Source organism: Mesocricetus auratus, unplaced genomic scaffold, assembly GCF_017639785.1.
Source record: "Mesocricetus auratus isolate SY011 unplaced genomic scaffold, BCM_Maur_2.0 Super-Scaffold_100009, whole genome shotgun sequence".
In the NCBI taxonomy this organism is placed as follows: Eukaryota; Metazoa; Chordata; class Mammalia; order Rodentia; family Cricetidae; genus Mesocricetus; species Mesocricetus auratus.
The window spans coordinates 84,578,482-84,588,466 of NW_024429193.1; the positions used below are offsets into that span (position 1 = coordinate 84,578,482).

Here is a 9,985-nt window from a genome sequence, read left to right on the forward strand (position 1 = left end):
TCTGTCTCCCAGCACTGGCGTTACAGCTGTACTGCAAGGTCCTTTGCTTTATCACGGGTGGTGGAGATGTGAACTCAGGTCCCCACGTTTGCATGGCAAGTACTTTACAGTCCGTCTCTCCAGTCCCAAGACTTACTATTCTCATTACACTGTACCCCATAAATATTTATAGCTATTGTGTACTGACAAAAGATCTTTCAGTTGTGGAAATGGAATGCTAACTCTTCTGATTTAATCTTTACAAGCTGCACACATATGTCAAATACTAACACCACACTGTACCTTTTCAATTTGAACTAAAATAATAAACTTAGAGTTTGTAAATTCTCTATTTGTATTTGATCTGGGTTTAGCTTATTATTATTGTTTGGTTGGGTTTTGTTTTCAACTGTGTGTCATTTAGCCTAGGCTGGCCTAGACCTTGCTGTGTATTGAAGATGAACTTGAACTCCTAACTGCCCCGCCTCTACCTCCCAATGCTGGAATTACAGGAACGTCCCACCACTCCAGTTTAACCCAGATTTAAACCAGCTTTAGATTTCCAACTGTATATCAATGGGGGGGTTTATTTTGCTAACTTTGTCCTTACTGTATTTGAAGAGTGATATAATGTCAATGATTTCTGCCTTTCCAGTTGTCATGGCCTTTATCTGGTGACTCAGTGCTATGTTCACATGGTACGCATAGACTTTATTTTCTTCTTGGGAGGTGTCCAGATATACATGAAGGTGTGCCTGTATGCCTTTTATAAAATACCGTGTTTAGTGGTCTGGACACTTTTGCCAGCAGTATGGGTTTCCTCCAACGTTTAGGAAAAGTAGTTGCAAAAGGTGTCCGTTTCACAAGCTTTTGCCAGGAAGGTCTGTGTCCCTTTTACGAAGACGCACAGTGGGGGGGGGGTGATGTCCCAGTCTGGGGCAGTGTTTCGCAACCTCCCTAATGCTGTGACTCCCTAATACGTTTGTGGTGACCCCCAACCATATATCTGTTGTTCTGTTTTTTGATAGTCTTTGGTGACCCTGTGAAAGGGTCGTGAGACGCCAGGGGGTCGCGACCCTCAGGTTGAGAATCGATGGTCTAGTGGGACAACTAGGAAATGTATTAAAATCCAGAAAGTGGAAGAACATTGGTTATCCTGCCATAGTAATTTCTCAGAGCCTCTATTTCCCTCTCTATAGCCGTCAGCTATGTCTGCCCTGCAAACATTGTAAGGTGTGTCCGGAGAAGCCAAGAGATAAGAAATGTGACCAACATAAAGTGATTAAGAAATAAAATGCTATTCACAAGGAAAGATAGCTGTAAGAAACAGCAAGTACGGGCTGGTGTTGTGCTGGCTCCTTCCCAGCCCCCAACCACCGTCAGCTTTGGGGGACACCCTGCTGCCTGCATGGAGACACCGCCGCCCAATAGTGTGAGGCTCCCTCTGCGTAGCATTGGAGCTCCCATCCTGCTGAAAAGTGTGTTGTGAGAAAGAGCAGAGAGCTGCCAGCAGCTCAAATTTGCGCTTCAGCACAATCAGCCCAGAGGAGCCCATGCTGCCTCCCCCTCCTGGAGAGGAAGCTGAATGGCAGGTGCAGCCCAAACGTTCATTAATCGAGAGGCTTCCGTCCCCGGATGCCCCTGGATTTTGGACAGAAAAAAATCACGGTCGGATATGTAGGATGAAGATATGCAGGTCCTCTGAGCCCTTAGAGCGCAGGCCCGTAGTCAAGCGCAGGAACTGCCTAGGATGAAGAAGAAAGAGATGGATCGCGCTGTGGCTGCGGGTTTCCAGCGGAGATGCTGCGCGCAGGGCACGCCTGCACCGGAGCCGCTCCGTGCGTCTCTGCGGCACCCCGCCGCCTGCCGGCCCCTTTTCCAATTTGCCCTCGGCCGCAGTCGTCTGCAAATGAATAATTTCCTGCACTTGTGAGTGAGCCCACACAAGTTCCCTAGGCACGGTCTCCTATCCCCTTTCCCCAAGGAAGGGTGGGAGCAGTTTTTCAACCATAACCTTCCTGCCACCTGGGGGGAAGGTGACCCTATTGGGAGGGCGAGCGATTGTTTTACTGGTTCCAAGGCAGCAGAATTAGCTGCCAGTGCTGAAGTGCTTCGTATTCTTTGCTTTTTGACGAAAGGTGGGCGGACCGGAGCCGGGCGCGACCCCTGGGCTCACTTCGGCCCGGACGCTGAGTTTCAGACTGCAGCCTTGCTCGGCGTACACCCGGCCCCTTGGCCGCTCATCCGAGTGTGCAGACGGATGAATGCAGGCAGGCATCCTCTGAGCACTGGTTAAACCTTAGCGTGCTCACCTATGCACCTCCTGCTTTTCTGCTGTCGCCGCTGCGTCCTCCTCCTTCTCTCCCTCGCCTCCCCCTTCTTCCCTCCCTCCCATCCCTATCATCAGCACCACTACCAAAAGTCGTGCCCCTTTGGTAGGTAGAGTCGAGACTCCTCGCCGAAACGAGGGGGAGGGAGACACCCATCCCCCCCCCCATCTCTGCTTAAGCTCTGGGTTTTACTGCAGCAATCGGAGGTGACAGCACCACCTCGGTCTCCTCGGCAGCTCTCCGTGCCCCGGCTCCCCCCAGTGCCGGTGGGGAAAAGCGCCCCCTCCTGAGAGGCTAATCTCCGAAGAAGTGCGAACGAGCTACAGAAAAGCAAATTGTAAAAATGTAGAAGTCACTGGGCTGCATTCCTCGGAGGACAGCCCAATCCCCCAGGACTGAGTGTCAGCGCATAGGAAGTTGGGACCTTAGAGCAAAGGGGGGAGGGGAGTGGTGCAACCCTGCTTTCTCTTCTGGAAGGAGTCGCTGCAAGCCCTGCGGTTGGACACAAGTTTGCGTAAGAGTGTTTTCCTTTTGTCAATTATTAATCACCGGAATCAGTTTGGCAGAACTGGAGTTTTAGTAGTGCAGAGGGCGGGGCCCGAACACCTAACTCTGGGAGCCTCCCCTGCGCCCGGCGCAGAAGCAAGCTAACAGCAGCTGGGGAGAAGCCAAAGCATCCAAGCTCACCCAAAGGCAGGAGGTAAGCATCTCCCAAAATACCTACGTCCAATCCAAAGAAGCTTTCTTAACGCAGAATTTCTGTCTTCGTGGGGGGGGATAGAATTGAGCTTTAATGCAATTTATCTGCTTATTATTTAACCACATTACAACTTTAAGAACTGAATGGGCCCTCTTGCCATTTATTATGTTGGAAACTGACTGTTCACTCAACGAAAGCCAAACTTTATTATCGGAACTTTTCCAACCAGAAAGAAAATTATTTTATATTATTTTAATTATTCATCTGTGTGTGGTTTGTTAATATCCAGGGAAATATCTTAGGATGTGCTTAGCTTCCTTGGTAGTAATATTTATCTAGTTATCTGCTCTTATACTTTTTTTTAACCAATAATTTTCTTTAGGCAAGGGCACACCAGTCAGCTGCCAGCAGTAAGGCATATCTAGCAAAGGATTATTTTCTCGTGATTATTAAGCACAGTGTGTTTTCTCAAGGGTGCTTATGTGATTGTCACAGCAATAGAAATCTTCAGGCCACGGATAGTGTGTGTGAGAGCATCCATGGGGAGCAGGGGAGGAGGCTTTTAGGCACAAGTGTCAGTCCCGACTTGTTTCAAAAGCCATTCAACTGGTTGTCTACAGACCAGCCCAGCTGTCTCCAATACAGAATCAGAGGAATTATTAAATCTAAACATAGCTCCCACAGTTCAAATAAATGTATCAGGGAAACTGAGATGTTTGCCTTTGCAAAAGACTTTATGGCAGGAGTCGTTATTTTGAATCAAAAGATTCTAAGAAACACACAGTCATTTTTGCTAAAGAACTTTTAAAATTTGATGTGTACAAAACTTAATCACTTTGATTTTCATATCTGGTTTATACCTGTGCTTCTTTCTTACTGTAGCCATCATTGTCATCTTTTTCTTTTTTTTTTTTTCAAGACAGAGTTTCTTTGTGTAGCTAGTCCTGGAATTCTCTCTGTGGACTAGGCTGGCCACGAACTCACAGAGCTCAGCCTGCTTCTGCCTTAAGTGCTGGGACTAAAGGTGTGCACCACTAACACTTTTTCATGATTTTTAATAGCTGTGATGACTTCGTATATGGATCACTTAGACCAACAACAAACTTTTGTGAGATACATAACCTCATTTTTCAAAACTTTCTAAACAATTTAACTGCAATAAGTTAAAGACAGTTAGTGAAGGCAAATGCACAGGCACTCAGAATTTTACTGTGTATCAAGCAGAAATTCAACCAGTCTTCAACTTCCATTGATTTTCTTAACATACTGTTTATAAGTTTGCTAATTTGAAAATAAAAATTGCCCTGTATAAGTCTATGGCCAATTCTACCTAACAAAGCCAGTATAAACTTTTGCCACCAAATATGCAGTCTTCATTTCAAATTATCCAAATAGGGGTTGGGGCTGAGAAAATGGATCAAACAGTTAAGTACATTCAAGCACAAGGACCCAAGTTCAAATCCCCAGTACCTACGTAAAAAGGTACTGCAGACTATGCCTGTAGTCCCAGAGTTGGGAGGTAGTGACATGAGAATCCTAGGTAGCCATTCTAGCCAGATTGGCAAGTAAAACCTGAAGTCATAGAAGGAGACATCAAATGTTGACCTGGCTTCCATACAATGCACAAGTATGGATACACACATACCCATGTGCACATACACCACACGCATGAGGAAATCATTCAAATAAGACTCAGCTGATAAAATTACGTCTGTGAGCACACCCCTTACAAAACAATACCTTCTGAAAATTGTCTCCGGATATTATCCTGAGGGAAGACATCCAGCAAATGAAACACTGTTTGAGCAAAATAATCTGTACCACTGCAGTAAGAATGACAAGGGTCATGGTATTTGAGCACAGTCATCTCCCCAGCCTCCTCCAGCTAGGTATGGCGATGATCCACTGTGACTGGATGGTGCAGTGTGTGACATACAAAGTTCCCCTCAACCTAGAATCCAGCCCAAGCTCCAGCCTATTCGAAGTAGAAACAGACCATCAGCCTCCTCATCTCTCCCAACGCTGAGATACAGGAGCTGTATTTCAGGGAGGATGAGCTGAGAACTCAGTCATTCTTCCTATAGTCAAGACACACCACACACACACACACACACCACACACATCATATACATCACACACACACAACACACACCACAGACACACCACACACACACACATACACATCACACACACACATCATACACATCATACACATCACACACATCACACACACACAACACACACCACACACACAACACATACCACACACACACACCACACACCACACATACATCATATACATCACACACATACACATCACACACCACATACACCACACACACACACACACATCGCACACCACACACACCACACACACACACACACACACACACACACACACACACACACACACCCGGCCAAAGATGCAGAATTCAATAAGAAAAAGACAAACAATCCACTTTAAACTAGGCAAAGATTTGAATAGACATTTCTCCAAACAAGATGTGCGTAAGAAATGTGCTTATATTTACTTGTTGGAAAATAATAATCAAAACCATAATGAGATATCACTTCATACCAACCACAATAGTTATAAATGAAATGATCCATGTTGAGAAATCATCCCAGCCCATGTTCAAATAAAGAATTTGGGGGTGGGGGAGATAATGTTAGAAGATGTCGTGGAGAAGATCTGTTAGTTAGAACTGTCATGTGTTGTCAATGGGATATAAAATGATGTAGTGGGAAGTAATTTGTTAATTCCTCAAAAAGTTACACCTAAAGTTACCAAATAATATAATTCTACTCTTAGACACATATCCTAGAGAACTGAAAGTTTACATCCACAAAAGAACCATACCCAAATCCTCATCACGGTTGTATACGCAACAGGCAAAAACGCCAAATAAACAAAAAACCCTGAAAGCAATCCTAGTGCCCATTGAGACGTGAGTGGGAAAGTTAAGCCTGTAGAGCAGCAGACATTCAGCACGCTTCCGCACAACTGAACGGTGAAGGAACTACATACGCTAAGTTACAGACAGCACACATTGTGTGTCATTTCACAAGCCAGCGAATCTATAGAGGCAAATCAGACCAGTTGTTGCTGAGGGCTGGTGTGGAAGATAAGTTGGGGAGAAATGAGAAGTGACTGATACTACAGGGTGTCATTGGGAGATGACAAATTTTAGATCATGGGAATGATTTATGGCTATGGATATTGTACTGCTGAAAGGCATTGAATTGTATACTTAAACTAGGTTAATAGCATAATAAATGAGTTACATCTCAGTAAGGCATATTATTAAAAACCCATCCAATGTAGATGTGGTGGCAATTACCTTTAACCCCAGAACATGGGAAGGTGTTGAAACCTCAAATTACAAGTTTGAGATTAGCCAGAAAAATTTAGCAAGACTCTATCTTAAAACACAAAGGCCAAGCCAGGTGATGGCGGTGCACACCTTTGTTCCCAGCACTTGGGAGACAGAGGCGGGTAGAGCTTCGATTCCAGACAGCCAGGGAAACCCTGACTCAAAGGGAAGAAAACCCACAGAGGGCAGAGGCTGGAAAGATGGCTCCTCTCTCAGGAGGACTGGCTGCTCTTCCAGAGGATCCAGGTTTGGATGCCAGCACCCAAAAGGGGGCTCACAACCGTCTGTAACTGCAGTTCTAGGGCATCGGGGATTCTCTCTTGGTCTCTGCAGGCACCAGGCACGCATGTGACGCACATACATACATGCAGGTGAAACACTTACACACGTCACATAAAAACAAGTCAACCTTTTCTTACAAGGAAAAAATGCCGAGGACTATCTGTGTGACTCAAGCTCAGAGCCTTTGCCTAGTGTGTACACAACTCTGGCTCAGTCCCCAGGACCAGAAAAAAAAAATGTGAAACATGGAAAAACAAATGCATTTAGAACCAATATGAAGCTTCTTTGGTGCAATGGCCATTTAGAAATATATGAAATAATTAAGGGTGGCACAGGAGTTACACAGCTGTATGGTTTGCATAAGTTTGCATACCTGCCCTGGCTTGTCTTCTATTCAGAAAAAAATCAGATGCCATTAACTTCTTGTCACAGAGGATTTACTTGCAATGCAGCATCTGTTTGGACCCACCCATCCATGATATCAACCCTGGACCTGTTGAGGCTAGTTATTCTTCTTGCTTTTAAGTAAATCTAGTCTTCAGCATCTCTTGAGGTTAACTGGTAAATTTGCTATGTCGCACACACTGGGTTAGAGAGGAAGGTACCTTCCCCTCTGTAAAATGGAGATTTCTACTCAGACTAAACCACTCTAATTTACCCCAGGTTGACTCTGGAAGCCAGAGCCGTGGAAGAACTGGGGAAGCAGCCAGGGTAGTCCCCAAAGTACACTGATATGCCCTTGCTGGAAAGCGTCAACTGTAATTATGACAGTCCCCAGTGCAGAGGCCCCGTAAATAATTAATTCATGCTTCTATTTGTCTCCTGTGTTTTGAGTTCCCACAGCTTCCAGATACTATGCTAAGAATCACAGAATGGGAGGGCAATCCTTTGTCCAGAACAAGTATAAAGTTAGTTTGTCTTGGAATCTTGTAAGGTAGGAAGCAGCAGAATGTGTTGCGGGGACAGTTATGAGCACACTGAATCAAATCATACCCTAGGCTGTATGGATTAAAGTTTTCCTGCTTCCGGAAACCTCAGTGAGTTTCCCTCTCACCTCAATAGGCCTGTCCTTCCACATGTATATTTTTAGGAGTCTGACAAACTAATGGAAAGAGATGTCATCCAGTCTCTAACTACCATGTTTAGTGTCATATTTAATTGTCCAATTAGAAGACTTCCATTGAAAAAATTGTGTGCACATATGTGTGTATACACACACATATACAGGTCAGGAGAATGTCATTCCTCAGGTACAAACCCCATCACATTTTTTTTGGTAGCATCTTTAACTTTCTTTAACTGCAAGCTTGAACTATCATGTCATTTTTTTGTGTGTGTGGATTCTGGGGGAATCTATCTCAGGTTCTCATGATTGTTTTACAAGCTGAGCAATCTTCCCAGCTGGGATAAGGGATGAGTTTAATGTCTAGTCACTTGTCTACAAATTAAACACATGTAGGAGAACTTGACTTCTTTTTCTTTGTTTTGTTTTGTTTTGGGGGGAAGGAAATGGAAAAAGGAGAAAGGTTCTTGAAGCAGCACATATTTTTATATAACTCAGACTAGCCCTGAACTCATAACACTCCTGCTAAGACTACCAAGTGCTAAGATCCTAGATATGCACCACCATGTCTGGCTTGGTCATTACTTTCTAGCGTCATTTGTACTAAGCATACAGACAAAGCATCTTGCCTTTAAGGCATTTATGTTCTAGTGGGAATCTCAGACATTAGTAACAAAAATAATAGCTGAGTATGTAATATATAAGGAGATAAGAGCTCTGGGGAAAAAGAGAGGATGGGGTGCAGTTTTAATCTGTGGGCTCAGGATGAAATGGAAAAGGCAGGCTCAACCCTGGCCCCGCAGCACTGGAGGAGGCTGCGAGGGTTTCTAACTTCAGCTGAGGTTCTCTCCCCGTACAAAGGCTTGCTTTCCCCTTTGCATTCACCTCACCCAGCAGCATCTACCTAAATATCCCATTGTTTCCTAGAGGAAAAATTATCCCCAACACACACCAAGTAGGCACAAGGAAGAGATACCCCAGTACAGCTGAACTATTAAGAAGGCGGTATCGTTTAAAATAATATTTTTGTTAAGTCTTTGAGAATTCCACGCCTGCATGTGATGTATTTTAATCTTGTGCGATTCCCCATTCTCCCTCCTATGATCCCCTCCTGCCCTCCTGTCTGAGGATCTACTGAGTCAAACCTGTGCTGCCCATATACTCATTGACTGTGGTGAGCCTACCTGGGGCCACAGTCTTAAAGAAAGCTCAGTCTTCCTCTCCCAAACAAAAATTCTCACTCAAGGAACTCATCAGGCTGAGTCGCCAGTTTCTTCTTGGCCTTTCCATCAGCTGTGGCATGGGTGTTTGTAGTGTTCCAGGGGTTGCACATAAATAGAGCAGGCTGGCTTCCCCCAGAGTAGCACCTTTCGGAGAGTAGAAGAGAGTTTGAGGTGGAGGAAATGTTGAGAGCCATCCTGGGAAGGTAATGGAGGAACTACAGAAGTGAGCAGAGCGTGTCATCCTACAGGTCAGCTGTGGCGGGCCAGGGAAAAGCCATCATCCACTGTTGCGGAACTTCTACATGGCTACCTGATTTCAAAGGCACCCAGGAAGCCTTGTTCTAACCATACACAGTAGGTGTAACGATGTGTCAGTGTAGAGCTCTTTTAGGTCCAGGGATGGGATTTTGAAAGTCAAAGGGAACATTTATTTTAGTCTCAAATGAGAAGTGTGTAAAAGTGTTGAGTAGAACTAGAAACGCTGTTTTTCTTTTTTTAAAGAAAATCTATTATAATGGGACATTAGAATTCTCATTCATTTATTTGACATGTTTTAATTAAACAGCTACTATATGCGAATCATGGAGGAAAAGACACAACAAAGACCTTACTCAAATCTCTTTTGCTCTGTGTGTGTGGTACTAGGAACTGAATAGGACTTCATTCATGCTAAGCAAGCACCCTGTCAACTGAACTATATCCCAGGGATAAGACTTTCAAGAATGTACGGCCTTCACCCCATTCTATGGCCCGGTTTACCCACCACTTCCCCCTGTCAGAACACTTACCACACTGGAGAGATATTTGCTACTTGTCCCTGCTCTCATGAAAGGCCTGGAGACAGTAACCATGCCAGTCTTAAGGAACTTTATACTCCTCTTATGTCCTTGCTACCTTGTTGATTGTAATAGCTGGGATGGATGGATGATGGATGGATGGATGGATGGGTGAATGGATGGATGAGTGGATGGGTGGGTGGGTGGGTGGATGGGTGGGTGGATGGGTGGATGGGTGGGTGGATGGGTGGATGGGTG

The 9,985-nt window shown here is 44.8% G+C and overlaps 1 protein-coding gene across 1 annotated transcript in view; it reads left to right on the forward strand.

Moving 5' to 3' along the window:
* Window positions 1–1,500: 1,500 nt before the first annotated feature.
* Window positions 1,501–9,985, forward strand: part of Sptssb (serine palmitoyltransferase small subunit B) — a 34,670-nt gene continuing 26,185 nt past the window's right edge. Inside the window, exon 1 of the mRNA XM_013124962.2 lies at window positions 1,501–3,009. The gene's annotated coding sequence lies outside the window, so the exon portion shown is untranslated. The remainder of the gene's footprint in view (window positions 3,010–9,985) is intronic.